The sequence below is a fragment of the Euleptes europaea genome, chromosome 1 (assembly GCF_029931775.1).
Source record: "Euleptes europaea isolate rEulEur1 chromosome 1, rEulEur1.hap1, whole genome shotgun sequence".
Lineage (NCBI taxonomy): Eukaryota > Metazoa > Chordata > Lepidosauria > Squamata > Sphaerodactylidae > Euleptes > Euleptes europaea.
Window position 1 is genome coordinate 11,228,265 of NC_079312.1, and position 22,317 is coordinate 11,250,581.

At 45.2% G+C, this 22,317-nt stretch overlaps 1 pseudogene; it reads right to left on the reverse strand.

The window, feature by feature from the left end:
* Nucleotides 1-2,792: 2,792 nt before the first annotated feature.
* On the reverse strand, nt 2,793-7,270 carry LOC130489853 (zinc finger protein 501-like; annotated as a pseudogene).
* Nucleotides 7,271-22,317: the final 15,047 nt, after the last annotated feature.

The window sequence follows — 22,317 nt, forward strand, 5'->3', positions numbered from 1 at the left end:
AGTTAAGAAAATGACTGAAGAACATAAAGAAGTCAGGAAGAAAGTGGAAAGTCATGAAAAACAACTGGAAAAACTGCGAACACAGGAAAAAACCACGAAAGATCAACTTGCTATGATGGACTTGAAAGTCAGAGAATCTAACCTACGCCTGAAAAATTTACCTGAAGATTGTGGTGCTACTAGAGAATCACTGGTGAAAACATTGGCTTCTCTATTCCACATAGAAGAGCAAGAATTAGACCATGCAATTAACAGAATTTACAGGATGCCTTTGCCTCCTAAACTGAAGAGAGCAAAGGCAAGATATGTTAGGATATCCTTCTTTTTTCTAAAAAAATTTTTTTAATTGGTTTTTACAATACAAATTTTCCATGTTAACAAACAACAGTAAGGGTAATATGAAATTCTAAATCCTAACTAGATGTTGTATTTTCTTATATACGTTATAAACTAACAAATAAAGGAAAATTCTTCGACTTCCCCATCACCTCCGTCCGCCTCTTAATAAAGTATTCTAACCCATCGTGATTTGGTCTGATCTTAATTATTCTTATAACTCAGTTAAATTTCATATAACATATTCTATTAATATAATTAATTATAATTCTTGATATTAATAGTGTCATTTAGATCAGATTAAAAGGTAATCTTCCATTTTCCCCAGTCCTAATTCATATTCACAATATTTCATCCAAGCCTCCCATTCCCCCGTAAATCGTGCATTGTCTTTTTGATTTAAAATGGCTGTAAGTTTTGCCATTTCCACCAGTTCAAACATTTTCATAATCCAGTCTTTTTTCTCTGGAGTTTCTGCCCCTTTCCATTTTGCTGCAAAGAGCAATCTTGCTGCTGTTGTATCATAAATCAGAAAAGTCCTTTGTGTTAACAAGTCATCAGGTATCATACTTAATAGCATCATTTCTGGTGTTTTGGGTATATTTTTTTGTACTATCAGTCTTAATTCATTATAAATCATATCCCAAAACTCCTTAGCTTTATCACAGGTCCACCACATATGGTAAAAAGAACCAATTTCTTTATTACATTTCCAACATTTAGGGGATGTCACTTTATAAATCCTTGCGATCTTCTTAGGTGTTAAATGCCATCTATACATCATTTTATATATATTTTCTCGAATTGACTGCGCATTTATTCCTTTCAGGTCTTTCGACCATAGTCTTTCCCATTTGTTTAAGGCAATGTCATGTCCTACAGTTTGAGCCCAGTTAATCATTGTTGGTTTAATTATTTCCTGCTCACAATATATTGTTAAAAGAAGATTATACATTTTAGAAATCAGTTGAGTATTATTATCTAATAACATCCTGCGAAAGGGCGATTTTTCTTTAGAAAATCCATTCTTCATATCTTGTGTAAATACTGATTTAATTTGATAATATTGAAGCCATTGTAAATCATCTTTAAGTGACTGAAAGTCTTTTAGTGAGCATTTTTTTCCTTCCCAGTTAATTAACTCCTGGTAGGTGATAAATTTGTCCGGTCTAAGTGGGCGTAATGTCAACATTTCTTGGGGTGATATCCACATCGGTGTTACTGGTTCAAGAATATGTTTATATCTCATCCAAATATGAAATAAGGAGGACCTGATTATATGGTTACGAAATGATGCTTGTATCTTGATTTTATCATACCACAAATAGCCATGCCATCCACTTATATTGTTAAAACCTTCAAGATCTAACAAACGCGAATTAGATAAGTTCATCCAGTCCTTTAGCCATACTAAAGTGGCCGCTTCAGCATAGAGTTGAAAATTAGGTAATGCTAAACCTCCTCTAACTTTAGAGTCCACCAAGTGTTTGTAAGCAATCCTCGGCTTTTTCCCTTGCCAGATGAAATTTAATATATCTTTCCTCCAGGTGTCAAAATATTTAACATGTGATATTATAGGCACATTTTGGAATAAGAAAAGCATCCTTGGTAGAATATTCATTTGGACTGTTGATATACGTCCCAAAAGTGACAGCTTTTTATTTGACCAAATGATCATGTCAGTTTTTATTTTATCCCATAATTTAAGATAATTATTGGTTATCAATTCTTTGTTCTTCGCAGAGACCCAGATTCCCAAATATTTGACCTTATTAGCCTTCTCCCAACCTGTATATGATGTAAATTCCTGCTGTTCTGTTTCTGGTAGATTCTTGAATATTGTCTTTGTTTTTTCTTGATTAACTTTAAACCCCAATATTCTTCCAAAGTCGTCCAAAGTTTCCAGCAATATCTTCATTGATTGTGTTGGGTTTTCCAAAATTAACAGCATGCAATGAGATGAATTAAGCTGGCTAGATGCATTCAGGTGTAAGGGGCAGCTACAGCTGTGAATGAAACTCTTTCCACACTCCATTTTATGTGGTTTCTGCCCCGTGAACCCTTTGAAGTTTAGTTAGGGTGCCATTGCAAGAGAAGCTCTTTCCACACTCCAAGCATTTATGTGGTTTCTCCCCTGTGTGAACCCTTTGATGTTTAGTTAGGGTGCCATTGCAAGAGCTCTTTCCACACTCCCAGCATTTATATGGCTTCTCCCGTGTGAACCCTTTGATGTGTAGTTAGGTCACCATTGCAAGAGCACCTCTTTCCACACTCCCAGGATTTATATGGCTTCTCCCCGTGTGAACCCTTTGATGTCTAGTTAGTCCACTATGCTGTGAGAAGCTCTTTCCACACTCCATGCATTTACATGGCTTCTCCCCTGTGTGAACCCTTTGATGTTGAGTTAGGTTGCCATTGCAAGAGAAGCTCTTTCCACACTCCCAGCATTTATATGGCTTCTCCCCTATGTGAACCCTTTGATGTGCAGTTAGGGTGCTATTCCTGGAGAAGTTCTTTCCACACTCCAAGCATTTATATGGCTTCTCCCCTGTGTGAACCCTTTGATGGGCAGTTAGGGTGCCACTGCAAGAGAAGTTCTTTCCACACTCCCAGCATTGATATGGCTTCTCCCCTGTGTGAACCCTTTGATGTTTAATTAGGTATCTATTCAAAGAAAAGCTCTTTCCACATTCCAAGCATTTATATGGCTTCTCCCCTGTGTGAACCTTTTGATGTACAGTTAGGTTGCGATTCCTGGAGAAGCTCTTCCCACACTCCAAGCATTTATATGGCTTCTCCCCTGTGTGAACCCTTTGATGTTGAGTTAGGTTGCCATTGTAAGAGAAGCTCTTTCCACACTCCCAGCATTGATATGGCTTCTCCCGTGTGAACCCTTTGATGTTTAATTAGGTATCTATTCAAATAAAAGCTCTTTCCACATTCCAAGCATTTATATGGCTTCTCCCCTGTGTGAACCTTTTGATGTACAGTTAGGTTGCGATTCTTGGAGAAGCTCTTTCCACACTCCAAGCATTTATATGGCTTCTCCCCTGTGTGAACCCTTTGATGTTGAGTTAGGTTGCCATTGCAAGAGAAGCTCTTTCCACACTCCCAGCATTGATATGGCTTCTCCCCTGTGTGAACCCTTTGATGTTTAATTAGTTATCTATTCAAAGAAAAGCTCTTTCCACATTCCAAGCATTTATATGGCTTCTCCCCTGTGTGAACCTTTTTATGTACAGTTAGGTTGCAATTCTTGGAGAAGCTCTTTCCACACTCCATGCATTGATATGGCTTCTCCCCTGTGTGAACCCTTTGATGTTTAGTTAGGTATCTATTCAAAGAAAAGCTCTTTCCACACTCCATGCATTTGTATGGCTTCTCCCCTGTGTGAACCCTTTGATGTTTAGTTAGGGTGCCATTGCAAGAGAAGCTTTTTCCACAATCCAAGCATTTATATGGCTTCTTCTGTCTTTGTACCCTTTGATATGTTTTTAGGTTACCACTACAATGGAAGTTCTTTCCACTTTCATAGCATTTATAGGTTTTAGAGCATGTTGTAACACTTTGAGGTGTTTTAATACTGAATTTGCAGCTGAATCCTTTCTCTTTGATGGGACCCTGATGCCTTCTGTTTCTCTTCCATAATTCATCTTGGGCTGAGACTTGAAGGTGATTACTGCTCTGACAGCCAGCCAATTTCTTCCTGTGCTTCTGTTTTGCTTCCCCTTTCCTTCTGCACTCTCGCTTTGCTACTACTTGATCCCCAGATTTTGCTTTCTCCTGTAGCCTGTTGTTTTTTTCCACAACCACACTTTCTGATTTCTTCTCCTGCAGCATCTCCCTCATTTCCACAGCTGTAGGAGAGAGGCAGAAATCAAAGAAGAATGAAAAGGTAGAAATACCAGTTAGCAGGTACTATCTAAAGTGAATGGTATGACCCAGGGCCAGAAGAAACCTCAACAATATCTAACTACACACCTGCATGTCTTGAAAAAGGAGAAACGGGAGGGGGTTTCTTGCTTCTCTTGCAGAAGTTGGCTCTGAAGGTTAATGTTTTCTCTAGTGTTAATGTAGGAGAATCATTTGTAGCTTTGGGGTTGGCTAGTTCAAATCATTCCTCACAGATCAGACACAAAGGCTGCTGTGGGAGACCAGTTATCGTCAGCATGGGACCGAGACTGGAGTTCTACAGGGAGCAATCCTATCCCCCATGCTTTTACATAAAGCCCTTAGTACAAATCACTTGTAGCTTTGGGGTTGAATGTCATCAATATGCGGATCATACCCAGCTCTATATATCTTTATACAGTCCCTCTTGTGCTAGGGTAGAGGTCCTGAATAACTGGCTCCTGGCTGCTGTAGTAAATTGGCTAAAAGTGAACAAATTGAAACGAAACCCTGAAAAGACAGAGTTCATGCTGGTTGGGAAGGTGGGGATCTTGGACACTGAACTCCCCACTTTTGATGGAGTTTGTGTGACCCTTCCTGGCTCTTTTAAGTGCCTTGAGGTTATACTGCACCCAACTTTATTACTGGAGAAGAAGCTTAATGGACCTGTTGAAAAAGCTTTCTTCCAACTCAGCCTAGCCCAAAGATGGCAGCTGGGTCCCTGCCACGGTACCTTCAAGACTAGACCACTGCACTGTACACTGGTCTCCCCTCAAGATAAATTCAGCAACTCCAGCTTTTGCAGAATGCCACAGCTTGGCTATTATCACTGGCAACGTTTAAGCAGAGGCTGGACATCAAGACAGAATGGGAAAAGAGATGCTTTTAAAAAAATCCTCAATTTTTAAAAAACAGCTGTTGTTTAAAGAAAGGGGGGAAAGGTGGACAGACTGGAGCCATGGACAGATATTTTCAGGAAATGAACCAGGTTTTAATAAAAATCAAAAGTAAAATGGGGGTTTAAGAATGAAATGTCCGCTGCTAGGCAACCACATAGTCTTGTCAGCCTTCCAGCGTTGATTTCTATCAGTTATATGCAGGGGGAGGGGACAAGGCCCTTCCAGGGCAGCTCTGGCCTTTCAGGGGCCCCTTATGTGGGCCAGGCCCAGCAGCAATCATAGAAGAAGAAGAGTTGCTTTTTATATGCTGACTTTCTCTACCACATAAGGGAGAATCAAACCGGATTACAATCACCTTCTCTTCCCCTCTCCACAACAGATACCCTGAGTGGTAGGTGGGGCTGAGAGAGCTCTAAGAGACCTGTGACTAGCCCAAGGTCACCCAGCTGGCTTCATGTGGAGAAGTAAGCCGGGCAATGTGATATTACATGACATCATGACTTACCCAGGACGGGCTGCATGCTCCTGGTGTACAGCACCCACACCACAGAAGCCAGACTGGTGTCCCATGTAGAATTTCAGTCTCGATTCTGGGAGACCCAGCTTCGAATTGCCATTTTGGCATGGAAGCTTACTGGGTGACTTTACGCCAGCACATTTACACCCAGCCTAACCGACCTCACACGGTTGTTGTGGGGATAAAATGGAGGAGAGGAGGATTGTGTAAGCCTCTTTAGGTTGGTGGGTGGGTGGGAAGGTAGTAGAGAAGAAAACCCAGAAAGCTGAGGACACAAGGACTGCCAGAAGGAGATAAATCATGTGGGGATGGGATACAGGGGAAAGTCCCCACAAGTCCTTGCAGGTTGCCCACTGTACAACTGGGTCCAGCCCAGCACAGCTTAACTGGAACAGATTTTTCCTGTGTAGAGGCTGCCACCAGGAGGGGTCTGACTAGGATCATGGAAATCTGAGTTCAGATCCCCCCTCTGCCACAGAAGGTTGCCAGCTGACTTTCACCCAGTCACATGCTCTCAGCTAGACCTACCTCACAGACTTGTTGTGAGGATGAAATTGAGAGAAGAGCAAAGCCACATTGTGTACCAAATGAAGGAGAAAGGCAGCACATATAAAGGGGGTTTAAGAACGCCCCCATGCTCTCAGACCCGGTGTGGTGGGATGGTTAGAGGGTCTGATTAGGATCAAAGAGACTTAGTGACCTAGCTGACCCTGGGCCACTCACATCTCTCAGCCACATCTACCTCACAATGTAAGCTGCTTTTGGTCCCCTTTGAAGAGGAATATGGGGTACAAATAATAATCTTCCCTCTGCTGTTTGCAGTGGAGTAACAGTTGCCTGTTTGTGGCAGGCAGAAATCATCAGAAAATAGAGGAGCACAGACAGATACAGGGCTGGTGAACGGAGAAAGCAGGTTAGACCTGTAGAAAATAAGCAAATGGCTACAAGCCACAGTGACTGAAAGGAACTGCCATATTTAAAGGCAGCAAACTCATGAAGAGTAGTGCTGGGAGGCAGCATCAGGTGAAGGCCTCGGCCTCTCTTATCTGTTTCTTGGCCACTCCAGGGCAACTGATCAGCCGCTGTGTGAAACGGGACGCTGGACTAGATGGACAATTGGACTGATCCAGCTAAGCTCTTCTTGAATTCTTAGAAAAAGAGAAACGGGAGCCAGTTTTTCAGAGATTTCAGCTGAACAAGTGGAAGCCCTGTTTTGTTTTTCGAGGGGAAGAAAGAGGGTTCCTGTCTGGGGCAGGGGGCCAAAGGAGGAAAAAGTTCACCTCCTCACACTTCCAAGCTTCTAGAGAGATATTCCCGAACATGCAGAACAGCCTGAAAGTATTTAGTGATTTCATTTTCAGGCATTGTAACACTCCCTGGTGGGGGAGTTCCCTTCCTTCCTCTGTGGAAAAGGAGATTGTGTCCTGACATGCAAGAGGGCCAAAGGAAGATGTTGCCACCTCCTTTCTTTTTCCGTGTTCATGATAAAACTGAAAAGTTCCTTACCCAGAGAGCCCAACGTTTCGTAATTTTCTTCCATAACTTCCCAGAAGAGTTTTCTTTGGCCTGGTTCCAGCAGAGTCCATTCCTCCTCCGTGAAGAACACGGCCACCTCCTCAAAGGACATTGTGAACCTCTGAAAGAGGAAAATATGGCCCAGTTGATCATTTATTTGTGTTCCCGAGCATCCAAGGAAGAAGAATCCCATCGGCCACTCAATCGATTAAAAGAACGCAATACACAAAACCAATGGCAAGGAAATTGCATTAGTTTTTTTCAGCTTCTGACAGTTATAATATGCTGGAAGTTTCCATGAAATACAACTCAGACATTTGAAAAAAACTGGGCTTCTTTTGGTAAAGTCTAATTAAATGTAAAAAAACCCCAACAACTCCTAATGGACTGTTAAGCTGACACTATCCTATCCTGAACATTTAAACCCAAACAAACTGGCTTAATTAAGGTCAACATGTCTTTTGTTCTATTTTTCCTATTTTCACAAACCCAAAGCATACCCATCCCAGGCCATGTGATCCTTGGGTCTTGGAGGGTGACAGATGCAGGGCACAGAACATCCAGTACAAACCTGCTGCCTCAGAGATCCTCCCAGATATTTGTGCATTGTGGAATTACTGAAGTTTGTAAAACATGCACTTGAACTGCAAGGCAGCTGTTGTATGATCTCAACAGATTTGGTTTACCAAACAAAAATCCTGTTTAAGAAAAATCACTAAATTGGAGGTGGGGGAATTATTCTTTCTTAAAATATCTTATTTTTTAATTAAATATAGGTGCAGAGTTCTAAGCTGCAGTACTGCAGTCCAAGCTCTGCTCACCACCTGAGTTCGATCTTGACGGAAGTCGGTTTCAGGTAGCCAGCTCAAGGTGGACTCAGCCTTCCATCCTTCCGAGGTCGGTCAAATCAGTACCCAGCTTGCTGGGGAGGGGGTAAAGGGAAGATGACTGGGGAAGGCACTGGCAAACCACCCCGTAAACAAAGTTTGCCTAGTAAATGTCTGGATGTGACATCACCCCATGGGTCAGGAATGACCCGGTGCTTGCACAGGGGACCTTTACTTTTTTACAGAACAAAAAATCAACTACACAACAAAAAAAACACAAAAGAACTATATAGCAACCTCTTATTCAAAATAAAAGATGATACCATCAAGTTATGATACAGAAAAAAACACACACACAACAACAACAAAAGAGAAAATACAGGGGGGATGTTTCCCTATAAGATGGAAGAGACTTTACCTATTCATTTCTAAGAAAAAAAGAAAAATATTCATCCTTTTATATAACTATCCAATACTTTCTTCAGAATTTTCATGGAAGGGCCTTCCACCACTCAAGACAATTCTTGAACAAGCTATGCTCTTGAAATTCTATCAAATAAATTATCTTAAAGCCCTCTTTCCTTTTCCTCCCCTTCTTTGCAATAAAACTATTATATGATCTCGACAGATTTTGGATTTCAAACATATGGGTTAAAGGCAAAAATAAGCATATGGCAGAAAAATCACTCAGTTGTGGGCGGGGGAATTATTCTGATGTAGAATCATAAAATGAAAGCAAGGAGCTTCAAGGTGACCGCGGGAGTTGGGCTGCCAAACATGAAAGGAATGGAAACATCCCGGCCCACATTAGCTCAAGAAAATCCCTCTAATATTTTGCGACGGGAGTGATGGTTTACACCTGAGAAGCCAGGAGGGTGGCGGCAGCACAGAATGGGAGGGTGGAGTAGACTATGGTGGCAAAATAGCACAAGGAGAGCTGTTTGCATAAACACCTACCGAGGAGAGTGAACTCCACACACTCTGTGGCTGAGTTCTCCCTGAAGCTGCAACAGCTGTACAGCCAAGACCCAAGGGGGTGGACGAGCCATGACAAGTAAGCTGAGCACTGAACCCCTAAACCACCTTTTCGCACTCCCTTTCCCTCTCCCAGGGTTGGCAGTCACCGTGGGCCAGTTGGCTCTAGCACTCTTGAGCGCCAGGCAAATAGCTTCAGAGCTGACACTTTGACTTGACCTCGACTCCACTCATAGAGGGATGTGATGCACTGGAAACAGGACAGATGTGCAACTGTTTCCCATCCCCTGCAGGAATGGGGATTCCCCGAAGGTCAGGGAGAGAGGGTGTGGGGGTGAGCAACGGCGCCCCAACAATCACAGTTCAATGTATCTCCAAAGACAACTCCTACCCTTCAGCAGGACCCACCTATGAGTGTTGGCTTTTGTAGAAACACCAGGCAGGTGTCAGAGGTGCCAACATTGCAACTTCAAAGCCAGAGAGGGCAAGGCAGCGGTGCCAATGCCACAGACCTCACCCTCAAAGGCTGCAGTCTGGACCGGTTGAACATCCCAGAGGATCCCGCCTTTGGCATTCTGCTATTGCCACCTGTGCCATTTGTTGACAACAGAAAGCTGTGGGAGGCAATTCAACGGGTGAAGCTCTGCACGTGACTGGTAACCTTTCGCTCCACCCAGTGGCTTACCTGCCAAACAAACCTGTGGGAATGGATCTGGCCTCTTCGTACAGCCCCTCTGGTTGGATAACTGCCTGACTGCAAGCTGCGGCAGGCCTGAGTGGCATGCGAGCTCATAATAGTCCCAGAGGTGGATACAGTGGATGCTCCCACAACCCTTTGTCCCCCTTCACAGAGTTTTCCTGGCCTTGAGAACTGTTTTCTGCATCTCTGGAAGGGTGGCCGGGTGGGCTGGGTACGGAACACACAAAGGCCAGCGCAAATATCAGGCGCTGCAAGCTGCCTGCCTAGTTAAAGCAGGTTCCCCCCCTCCTTTGATGGTCCCAAGATAAGATGGGCACTGGATCCCAAGGCCACCCCCGCCTCCGTCCTGTGAGACACCTTCCAAAGTCCTGGAGGTGCCCATAAATGCCCGGGGGGTGGAGTGTTGCCCTGGGGAAGCCCTGGTTCTCAAGCAAGGGAAGGGGCCGCAGCGCTGAATGAGGTGGGGGCAGGAATCGGGGGGGGGGCAGAAACCCAGAACAGAATGGGGGTGTGAAGGGAGAAGGCACACTAGGGCCAGGGGAGAACGATCCACAGAAGAGGCCATTGCAGTGAGTGGAGTAGGGGGGGGGAGAGAGGGATGAGAAAGCATTTCAAATCCTCATGAAGAAATCAAACAAAACCCCATGTATATAGATGATTGTAAAAAGAAAAGTATATGGATTAGAATGACTTTAAGGTCCTTATGTACGCTCGAAAGCTGAACAATCATGCAAATACAGGGTTTGTCAAAGCAAACCTATAGAGAAGGAGGGAAAATAGAGCTGTTGTAGCGGTCCCTTTAACTTGGTAAGAAAAGAACCAATCAGGCAGCAGGGAGACTGTACCACTCTTATTGGCCCCTTTTAGTATCCTTCAACAGGAGCCAATCAAAAGTCAGATGTTCCAATCCCCCTTCAAACTGTAAGTAGAACTAGCTGAATCAGCAAGAGGTCAGACAGAGGAAGAACTCTGAAGGACTTCAGAAGACAGGGACACAGCTGAAATCCAGACACCTGCGGCAGAGGCTTCCCTCAGGGGTGGAAGGAGCCTGAGAGCTGAGGGAGCTGCAGACCAGGGAAGGCTGAATAGCTGTGGAGAGAGCTAGGCCCCAGGAGCCTGACTACAGCCAGTCTTAAGGCAAAGTCCACAAAGGGAGCTGCTACACTGAAGTCCAGGGAAGAGGAGATTCCCCTCCCCTGTAAGCACTTGTGTCCACTGAAAGTCCAATAGCCACATCAAGAGACAGGTAGTCCAAAAGAGTTGGTTTATTGGTAACAGGTATGCAGAGCTTAGAAATCAAAAGGCAGGAACGAAGGGGGAAGGGTGTACACTTGGTTATATGGAGAAACCCAGACAATACAGTCATAACAAGATAATACAGTTCAGACTACCAGGCTCCCACAAAGCTCCCAGGCCCTGAGAAGCTATGCCAGCTGGAGGCTGTTCTGGTAAACAACCTTGAAGCTGGAGGCAAATGGAGAATCTAAAAGTCAGCCTGACATCCCCATGAGAATGCTGGCAGAAAAGCCCTCAGAAGATTGTATGCAGGAATGCAGAACCTGTATGTAAGTATGCAGAACCAACTGTAAGTAAACAACAGAAGATGACACTCTGGAGGGGGCCTTGGCAAGCTCCTCTCTCCGCCTCCAAGGGGTACCCATGGCCATCCCCACAGGGCATCCGGAAGCCGCTCCGAGGGCGACATCTGGCCACGCTGCCTCACACCCTTAAGAGGGTTGAGGGCCACATCTCCCATCTGCCCTTCCTACTCCCCTCCCCACAGCTTCTATGGGTGGCTGCTGCCAGGCTGTGCAGATCCCACTTTGAGGGGACTTGGGCAGGACTGCACAATTGGGAAGGGGGTCAGGATAGTGGGGGAAGGGTTGCCAGCTGCAAGTGGAAATATCCCTGGGGATCTGGGGGATGCCACCTGGAGTGGACGCCAATCTTGGTGGGGCACCTTCCACAGCATTCATGGTCTCCAGGGGAATGGATCTCAGCAGTGTGAGAGTTGGCTGCCATCTGAGGGGTCTCCTGTTCCTATCAGGAGCCTCCCATTTCTCATATGGTATCTTTAAAGAGGTTTTGGGGGGAAAAACATTGACTGACAGATCATATGCCTAGTCCCATCCCTCTCCTCCCCAGTTTGGTTCAGCCTCCTTGCTCAGCCTCCATGGCACTGACCCGATTGGTGGCATCTGTCCTGTACATCAGGTCCCCAGCACACACACACCCCACGACACACACACCAGCAGAGTAACGCAGCTCAACCTAAGATAACCCCCCCAAAAAAACCTCCATATACAGAAGCTTGATGTATTATATCTCCTCAGGCTTCTATCAGACTGGGCTGAATCTTTATCCATAATAAAGGGAGAGCAATGAGGATTCAGGAATGGTAGGTCAACTATTGTAGTTGTCAATGGCATTTCGAGGTGTTCAGTGGGGTGCCAAAGGGCTCGGTTCTGGACCTGGTACTTTTCAATATTTTTATTAGTGATCTGGATAAGAGTGTGGAAGGACTACTCATTAAATTCGCAGATGACACCAAATTGGGAGCAGCAGCAAACACACCATAAGTTAGAGACAGAATTCAATGAGATCTGAACACACTGGAAAAGTGGATGGTGAACAAGATGCAGTTGAACAAGGATAATTGCCGAGTTCTACATCTGGATAACATAAATGAAGGACATGCATACTGGATGGGGGTACACTTCTGGGTAACAGTGTGTGTGAACAAGATCTGGGGGTACGAGTGGACCATAACTTAAATATGAGCAGCCAGTGATGCAGTGGGGAAAAAAGTTAATGCGATCTGGGCATGCATCAACAGAGGTATAACATCCAAATTGCAGGATGTCATAGATCCACTGTACACCACTTTGGTCAGGCCGCACCTGGGGCTTTGTGTGCAGTTCTGGAGGCCTCACTACAAGGATTTGGACAGAATTGAGTGGGTGCAGAGGAGAGCGACAAGTATGACCAGGGGCCTGGAGAACAAACTTTATGAGGAACGGCAGAGGGAGTAGTTTAGTCTGGAGAAGAGGAGGTTCAGGGGGGAAAATGATTGTTCTCTTTAAGTATTTGAAGGGCTGTCACTTAGACAGGGAGCTGTTCCTCTTGGCAGCAGAGGGTAAGACTCACAATAATGGGCTTAAATTGCAGGCAGAGAGGTACCAACTGGATATTAGGAAAACATTTTTACACTTAGAGTTGTTCAACAGTGGGATGAGATGAAGCGCAGTAAAAAAGTAGATTGGTTAACCTACAATCAAATGATTATGAAATTACGACAAGACTGTTATCAACAGGCTAAACTAAAACAAAAATACAGAACTTGAAAATCTAATCAATAAAGAGACAGAACATATTTTGGGAAAAATCTACAAGTTATTGCTTAAATTTGAAACAGAACAAGAGCAAGTTAAAGTATGCATGATTAAATGGATGGAAAATTTTAAGAAAGTGATAACAATGCAGAAATAGGAAAGACTATGGACTAAGTCAATTAAATTTACTGCCAGTAATAATCTGCGACAAAACTGGTACAAACAATTCTTCAGGTGGTATATCACACCAATGGATATTAAGACGATAGCAAAACTTGCCAACTTAGTGCTTGCCACTGCTGGAAATGCAAAGATAAAGACGGAACCTACTTTCATTTGTGGTGGACTTGTAAAAAGGTGAGAATATATTGGATACAGATTCCTCAAGAAATGCAAAAGATTCTTAAGATCAAATTTCCAATGAATCCGGAAATTATGTTACTGGGGATAGAACCAGAGAATTTGGAAAACAATCATAGAGAACTTTTTGGATTATCTCACAACTGCGGCAAGGATAGTATTGGCAGCATCATGGAAACAAGAGACTGTTCCGGACTTAGAAAAGTGGCAACCAAAAATGGAAGAATTTGCAGTGATGGCCAGACTAATCAACATCCTGAAAGAAAGAACGATTGATGACTCACAGAAGAAATGGGAATGCTATTTTTAACATGCTAATTGGAAAGTGTAGAATAAAAATTTAACAGAGATAGAAAATAATAGTCAATAATAATTGGAAAGTGTAGAATAAAAATTTAACAGAGATAGAAAATAATAGTCATATTTTAAACAAGGTATAGATAAAGATAAATTTAGAGCATAAACATAGACAAGTTCAATAATGGTTAAGTAAGTATCATAACAATAGAACAATGTTTATGTAAACTGATTCCTGAAGTAAGCGCAAAATGTATGAATGGAAGCGTATGTATGTTTGTTTGTTATCTTTTCTTTTGAAAATGTTATTATCTTTAAAAACAACAACAGTGGAATCAGCTCCTAGGGAGGTGGTGAGCTCCCCCTCACTTGCAGCCTTTAAGCAGAGGCTGGACAAACACTTGTCAGAGATGCTGTAAGCTGATCCTGCGTTGAGTAGCAGGTTGGACTTGATGGCCTGTATGGCCCCTTCCAACTCCATGATTTTATGAATAGACAAGAAATTGACAACTTATGGTCCTTCCCCTCCCTTTTAAAAATCCATGTGGTTAATTAAAGCTAGTTTAGTGCTGAATGATGGTATAAAGGGTACCGATTTCCAAGAAACATTGGTTAAAGGCTGCAGTGCCTGCTCTCCTCTATTATTTAACTTAGGTTCAATGATCCCACGTCAAAATGCTTGTTAACTATGTACCGTGTTTCCCCGAAAATAAGACACAGTCTTCTATTTATTTTTCCTCCAGAAGACACACTATGGCTTATTTTCAGGGGATGTCTTATTTTTATTAAGTATGGTACAACAATCTACATTTATTCAAAGACTGCTTGCTGAAGCTTTTCCCCTATCCCCTGGTGTTTGTGTGGGGTGAGAGAGACCCACAGACTAGGGCTGTTGGAAAAAAAAATCGGTAAAATTCGTGCCTTTCCGCGCCTCCATGCAAAGCAACACATTTGCAACCATGCAAACCATTCAAAGCAACACGTTTGCAACCATGCAAAGTATCCAAAGCAACACCTGACGCCTGGGAGTTTGCAAACCATGGAAAGGGGCATGCAGTGTGAGGGGAAATTGCCTAACTTTGCCTGGTGGAAGTGCCTTCTGTAAGCTGAAAGGAAAGAAAGGATCCAAGCCTCTGCCTTCCTTTCTGCCACAGACTAAGAAAATAAATTAATCCAACAGGTGCAGAAGACAAATATCATTAACCCCAACACATGGATCCCAATGAATTTCAAATGCAGAGCTCACTCAAGAGAAAAACAGATTACCCTGCATGTGAACTAACTTTAATAACTTGGCCTAAAGGCAGCTAAATAAAAGGCTCCATGCAAAGCAACACATTTGCAACCATGCAAACCATTCAAAGCTATACATTTGCAACCATGCAAAGCATGCAAAGCAACACGTGACGCCTGGGAGTTTGCAAACCATGGAAAGGGACAGAGGCAAGTACCGGTAGCTACCATATGCATAAGGAGCAGGAGGGGGTGGAATTTCTCCTTTTGCATAGGACTCGGGACCAGGCAAATGCACAACTGCACAACTGCAGCCCCCCCCCAAACCAGGGGTGCTGGGGGAGAGAGACCCACAGTGCTGAGTAAAACGGCAGCCACAGCTTTACTTCTTCCCCCTGAGGACACACAATACCTAAAGCAGAGCGTCCTGCTCCTCACTTCACTGAGACTTTTACTTTCAGTTTCTACCGGTACGTCTCCCTCTATGCCTCAGCTTGCAACAAGCACAGAACGACCGGGAACTGACAGGGGGAGCCGACCTTGTTGATGGGGCTGCCCACACCTCTCCGGTCACCTCTGAGATAGCAGCTGTCACGATGGGGCAGATGAGAAGGGCTGCCCGTCTTCTTTACCACTCCGCGCCGGTACGGTACGCTGCATAGCCACACCTATCACTATGTCTTATTTTCGGGGTATGGCTTATATTGCGCAAATGCTTGGAAATCCTGCTACGGCTTATTTTATGGGTATGTCTTATTTTCGGGAAAACACGGTATATTAACAGTTCCAAGATATCACCATGCATTTACGCAGATTAGCTTTAGGCCCATGTACATTTTAATAATAAAATAAAAGCTGGCTGGTTGCCTGGAAAACATTCAGGAGAGTGAAAACACAAGCACTGCCCCACCTCCTGCACAGACCTTGCCAGGGAAGCTTCTCTCCCTAATCTCCCTCCAGCCATCTCTTCTTTCATTCCTGTTCACATGTAGTTTCTCTCCTTCCCCTATTCTTGCCTAAGAGACATCATGGAAATCCTAAACTCACCTTTCTTGCAGATGTGCAAGAGCCAAATTCTACCTCCAGCCGGGGGAAAGAAGAAAGAAGAGAGGCCCCATGGAATTCCGTATTCCATATTTTTCCTTCTCCATCACGAGGAAAAATAGCCTCCTGGACACCAACAATAGGCAGAGTTGACCGCTCAGGTGCTTGCAAGGCCTTCTGGGAAATGTAGTTGCCTGCAACAAGTCACAAACGGAAAGAAAAAAAATGAAGTGTTTGGGAATGTGGAAGAGAAGGTTTCATTGTTCATTCACTGTTCGTTCATTGTTGATATATATTTGCTCTTTTCTGAAACCCCGTTTCAGTGACATCTGTACTCTTTAGGCTCAGTACAAACCTTACGTCACAGCAGCAACCCACAGCCCTTATACTTGCTGCCCTAAAATCATCTGGTCATTGAGGGGAAGGCTTATATAACAAGAACAAAAAGGAAAGAGTGTGAAACAGCAGATACAATAATAATGAGGTGCCCCCCTCCCCAAAAAAAATCATGCCACACATGGAAGGAATCGTAATCCCCAGACCCCACCCCCAGCTTTTGGCAATGGAAGCTACGGTTGATGGTGGAAGACACAACTGATCAATAAAGAAAAGCAGATGTCTCAAAACTGGCCATCCTCTTCAGGATGATGATGATGCGACTTGCAGTGCCGAAAAGGAATTTAATCAGACCATCCGGGCAGAGTTCTATGACATCCCTCCACTATTTGCAAGGAAAGCAAAGTTTATTCACAAGATTCTTGTAGGTTATCCGGGCTGCGTGACCGTGGTCTTGGTATTTTCTTTCCTGACGTTTCGCCAGCAGCTGTGGCAGGCATCTTCAGAGGAGAAGGACAGTGTCCTTCAGTGTTACTCCTCTGAAGATGCCTGCCACAGCTGCTGGCGAAACGTCAGGAAAGAAAATACCAAAACCATGGTCACACAGCCCGGATAACCTACAAGAACCAATGAACTCTGACCGTGAAAGCCTTCGACAATATTTATTCACAAGAAGCCAGGAAAGTGCTAACCTTGGTTCTCTAAACTTATGACTTCTAAGGGGATGACATCCCCTTCAGATGACAAACTCTTGATAGATTTAACTTCTCTGCATCAACTTTGCTTGTCTTATCTAGAAAGAGCTAGACGTTTCCCTTACTGTAGAAATATCCTTAACTGTTTCCTCAAGCTCCCAAACTGCCATTTTTTTCCTCTGCTAAAGGATAAATTCTTAGATTCTGTTGATTCAACTTTAATGCAGTCTTCTCAAGTTTTGCCCAGAGGAGAAGAAAATAATATAACACAGAGACTCGAGACACAGAACCAGAAGAACCCTTCCTTCTGGGGTGCTGAACACTGAAGTTACCAATTCAAAGTAGAAAAGCTGAAGAAGAAGATGGGAGACGCAGGGATTTGCCAGCAGGAACCTAACTGGATATCGTCCATCTCTCCCAACCAAAGCCATTTTCATCAACAGATTCCTCTTTACAGCATGTATGTATTTAGTGCTTTCTTTTGCAGGCTCTGTAAGATCCCCAGGTGGGGAAGCTCCATTCTTTCCTCTGCGGAAAACAAAATTGTGTCCTGAAGTTCAAGCGTGTCAAAGGAAGACGCCACTCCCTTCCTTCTCTTCCATGTTCACAATAAAAGGGAACAGATCCTTACCCAGAGAGGCCACTGTCTCATAATTTTCCTCCATCACTTCCCAGCAGAGCTTTCTTTGGCCTGGATCCAGCAGAGCCCATTCCTCCTCTGTGAAGAACACGGCTACCTCCTCATAGGACACTGCAGATCTCTGAAAGAGGAAAACATGGCCTAGTTGATCATCCATTCCTGTCCCTGAACATTCAAGTAAGAAAGAAGAATCATATTGGCCAGTCAGTTGATTAAAAGAATGCAATACATTGCCCGGATAACCTACAAGAACCATTGCAAAGCAAATTTCATTCGTTTTTTCAGCCTCTGACAGTTTTAGTATAAGTCTCCAAGAAATACAAACTCAGACAATTACACAGAACCTTAATTGTCTCTCTACCTGCATTTTCTACATTATCTTGAACATTTATCCCCAGAAATATATGGAAATTGTGTTTCCAAAGAAGGTTTCTGATTAAAATGGGGACTGGGTAAAAGTTACAGGTAGAGTATTTTAAATGGATCCGGATGAATTCATGTGATTTTTACATTGAAAGTAAATAAAACCAGTCATATTGTAGATCATGTCTCAGTCTATAGGCAGTACTACAAAAATCATGCATCCATCGCTTTGTGGCACCACCACAGTGCAAAAAAGTGGTTCTGAAGCACAGATCCTTAGGAGTTTTACGCTTGGTCTCCCCCAAACTCACCATCAAATCACCTATCATGCCCACAGTAAAAGCTTTCAACACAGACACCAGACATTCAGAACTTCATGGCGCTGCCCCAGTACAAAAACATGGTTCCAGAGCCTGGACTCTCCTGGATCCACAGGATGTTTGCCTTGGCTTACCCCAGACTCACAATCTAATATCACGTCTGAAGCCACAGACTGCACTATAAAAATCATGCATCCAGTGTTTTCTGGCGAGTGCAAGGAGTTACAGGAGACCTGTAGCCTCTGACAACTATCACCCACTGAAAGTCTCCAAGAAATATAAGCTCAGAAAATTAAACAGAACTGGGCGTTGGTTCTTGTAGGTTATCCGGGCTGTGTGACCGTGGTCTTGGTAACTTGGGGTCTCTTTGTTAAGTCCCATTAAATGAAAAAACAAGAAATTCTAATTTACTGCACATTGTTTACTTGCGCTATCTTGCAGGAATACACAGAAATCTGCTTTAAACATGTTTGCCTGCAGAGGCGTTCTGTGTTACTCTAAAGCTTGCATCCAGCTCTGGAAACATACACTGGTTCAATTAAAGCCACTGTGTCTTATGCTTTTTCCTAACAAACCCAAATCCTATTCACTCCAGGCCGTGTGATCCTTGGGGCTTCATGGGTGAGAGATGCACGGCAAAAAACACCCAGCACAAGCCTGCCACCTCAGAGACCTTCCCAGACATTTGCGCATGGGCGAATGACTGTCGTTTGTACAACATGCCCTTCGACTGCAAATGAGCGGCCCCATCACCTCAACAGACATTGGATTTAACACAACATAAATAATTTTAAGGCAAAGCTAAACTTGCACAAAAATGACTAAACTGGGGGGATTGTTTTTATCTATAATACCAAAATGAATGCTAGGAGCCTCCAAACGGGCAGCCAGCTTCAGGATGATTGTGGGAGTTCGGCTGCCAATAATGAAAGGGAATGGAAATATCCCGGCCCAGATTAACCACAGCAAATCTCTCTAATATTTTGCAAGGGAAGTGATGGTTCATTCCGGAGAAGCCAGGAAAGAGGAGGAAGCACAGTCAGGGGAGTGAATTAGATCCCCTCCTTCAGAAACCTTTGATGAAATGGAATACAGGAATGATTGACAAGCCTTATATGTATGTCTTGTATCATAAGGGGGGAATGTGACAGCAAGGTAGACTTCCCCTGACTATGGAAGATCCACTGATTTAGCAATTTGTAATAATCTCTTTTCCTTTCTGTAAAATGTATTAGGGCAGCCAGGGAATAGCTTGTTGCTGGGCAGAATATCCCTGTGTGTCTGTGAGCTAGTAACTGGGGTAAGAGTCATGGAGGGTTACAGTAAACCATAACAAGAACTGGGTGAAACTATTACTCCACTGCCGCCTCGATGTCTGGAGTGTTATCAGCCTACCCTGAATGTTGATGGGTTGTCATATTTTGAATTTGGATAAATATCCCTTCCTCAGTATGATCGGGGCCCAGAGATTTCTGCCCATTAGGGCCTCTGAGTCAGCAGCTGCAAATAAAACTGTTTTCTTGAATAATGATCACAGGTCTCCCTCTCCCCCCCCCCCCACGAACCCTTGTTTGCCGTATCACTTTCAAACCAGTTGCCTATTCAGAGATCTGCTTCAGGAGGGAGGTGGAGGTCCTCGGGATCACAAGCCAGAGAAAACCACAGCATGGACTGAGAATTCAATGACAAGGAGAAGACACGGCCAAAGGCCTCTGTAGGGAGGGATCCCCTGGCGCCTGCAAAGGATCACCCGGCGACTGCCAGAGGGGGCCCAGTAATGAGAAAAAGGGCGGGAATCAGACCGGGGGTCCCTCTGAGCGCCCAGAGGAAAAAGCGCCCAGGCTGCTTGCAGGGAGGACATTCAAGGGGGGGGAGGGGTGAAAAAGCACAAGCAACTCCCCCGAAGAGACCTTGCCCCGGGAAGCCCCCCCCCTCTCTCTCGGGGCTCCCTCCGGCCACCCCTTCCCCTCCATTTCCCACGCCCATTTTTCCTCCCCTCTTCTCTTCTTGCCCGAGGACCGTTTCCTGAAGCCTCGAACTCGCCTCTCCTGCGGACGGGCCAGAGCCTCCCTCCAGCCGGGGGCAGGGAGAAGAGAGGAAGAGGGGGGCCGCGCGGACCTCCATCTCCCCCCCACACACACACACTTCCGCCCCCGGAACAGCTCCCCGCCCGCAAGGCCTTCTGGGAATTGTTAACTCCCCCCGGAACAACAAGAGGAGGAGAAGAGTTTGCCAAGAGCGGCTTCCTTCGTGGCTCTTCCGGGGCTGCTGCGGCTTCCCACGACAGCGCCGGCCCCCCCTCCACACACCCCCACCCCCCGCTTGCAGGAGAGAGACCCGCTGGCCGGTTCCTGCGGGAAAAGACACAAAAGGCGATGGGGAAGGAGAAACCCTTCTGTTTCCCCCCCCCCCCGGTTACCACGCTTTGTTCTCCTGCTGGGAACTACACTTCCCAGATGCGCTTGCGAGCCCCAAAGGGGCTCAGCCAGGATTTTCTAGGCATTCACCAATTAAGGGGGGGGGGGGTAAATGTATTTGTAGAGGTGACAGGGAGCCTCTGACATGTGGGTTGAAGCTTTTTTTTCCCCCTCCAGTGTCGGGAGAGATCAGACGGGACTAAAGAGAGAACCTCCTTTTCTCTGGTTGGAGGGAGAATTTGGCTTTTGCATCTCTGGGGAAAGGTGGGATTCAGATTCCCCGAAGAGATCTTGGGAAGAATCGCTGGAGGAACAAGGGGGGGGGGAAGAGAAAATACATGTGAGATGAACCAGTGACTGGGAAGGAGCCGAAGTTTGCTAACTTCCAGGTGGGTCCTGGACACCCCCAGGAATGACACTTGATCTCCAGGTGGCAGAGGTCAGTTCCCCTGGAGAAAAGGGCTGCTTCGGGTTGTGGGCTGTGTGAGGCTTTGTCCTGATCTGATGCCCCTTCCTTGAGCTCCATCCCCAGATCTCCAGGGATTTCCCACCGTGGAGTTGGCAGCCATCGTACGGGCTGAGTGGAGAGCGGTTTCCAGGTTGCTTGTTCCTTGAACACGGCTTGAGTTTGTTGTTGTTACTAACAATAAAAGTACCACCACCACCACCCCCGTAGTTTCCTAACTGAAAATCCAAACCCCCCTTCCATTGTAACAGTTTTCCTTACAATTTCAAAATCTCTTGAGATGCTAAAGTTTCCTTGTGCTTCAAGTGCTTACAACCCAGCGGGTCAGTATTGCAAAGACTTCTGTTCCTCCCTCTGGGTCTGGTCGTTGCAGGGAACTACATTTCCCACAAGGCCTTGCAAGAAGCATCGAGGTCATCCTACCTTTTCAGGAATGTGGGGGGAGGGGGGGCGAGGGAGAAGGCGATTTGGGCAAGATGGAGCCCCTTAGGGTCTCTCTTCTTCCTGGTCCCCCCCGGCTGGAGGGAGGATCTGGCTTTTGCACGTCTGCAGGGGAGGTGAGTCGAGGGTTTCATAAAGCAAAGATCTTGGGCAAGAAGACGGGGAGGGGGAGAGAAGACACGTGTGAATCGGAGGGGAAGAGGGGGGCCGGAAGGGAGGAAGTTTTCTCTGCAACCAGCCTGGGCTGACTTTGTTCTTAAAAGCCAAACGGACCCCTGATCTGATCCAGCGGGGTTTGGGCCCGTTAGTGGCCCCCGTGGCTCGATGCACTGGTGTGTCACGGCCATAGGTTGCTGTTTGTATTTTCTGTGCATCCTCTTGCTTTCTCTGGTGTAGGATCCCAATGAGCATCATCCTCAAGAAGATCTCTGAACTGGCAACTGGTCTGAAGTTTTGCAAAGGAGCCGGAGGGGGATCTGATTCAGGCTCCCTGCCTGTCCGGCCTCCGCCTTCCTGGCCTCCCCTGAGTGGAGCATCGCTTCCATTGCAAAATATTAGAGGGATTTTCTGTTGTTTATCTGGGCCAAGAGGTTTCCGTCCCCTGGACTTTGGGCACTGGGACTCCCACAGTCATTCTGACGCTGGTGCCCATTTCGAGACTCCCAGTTTTCATCTTCTAGATAAGAATAATCCCCCGATTCAGGAAATCTGCC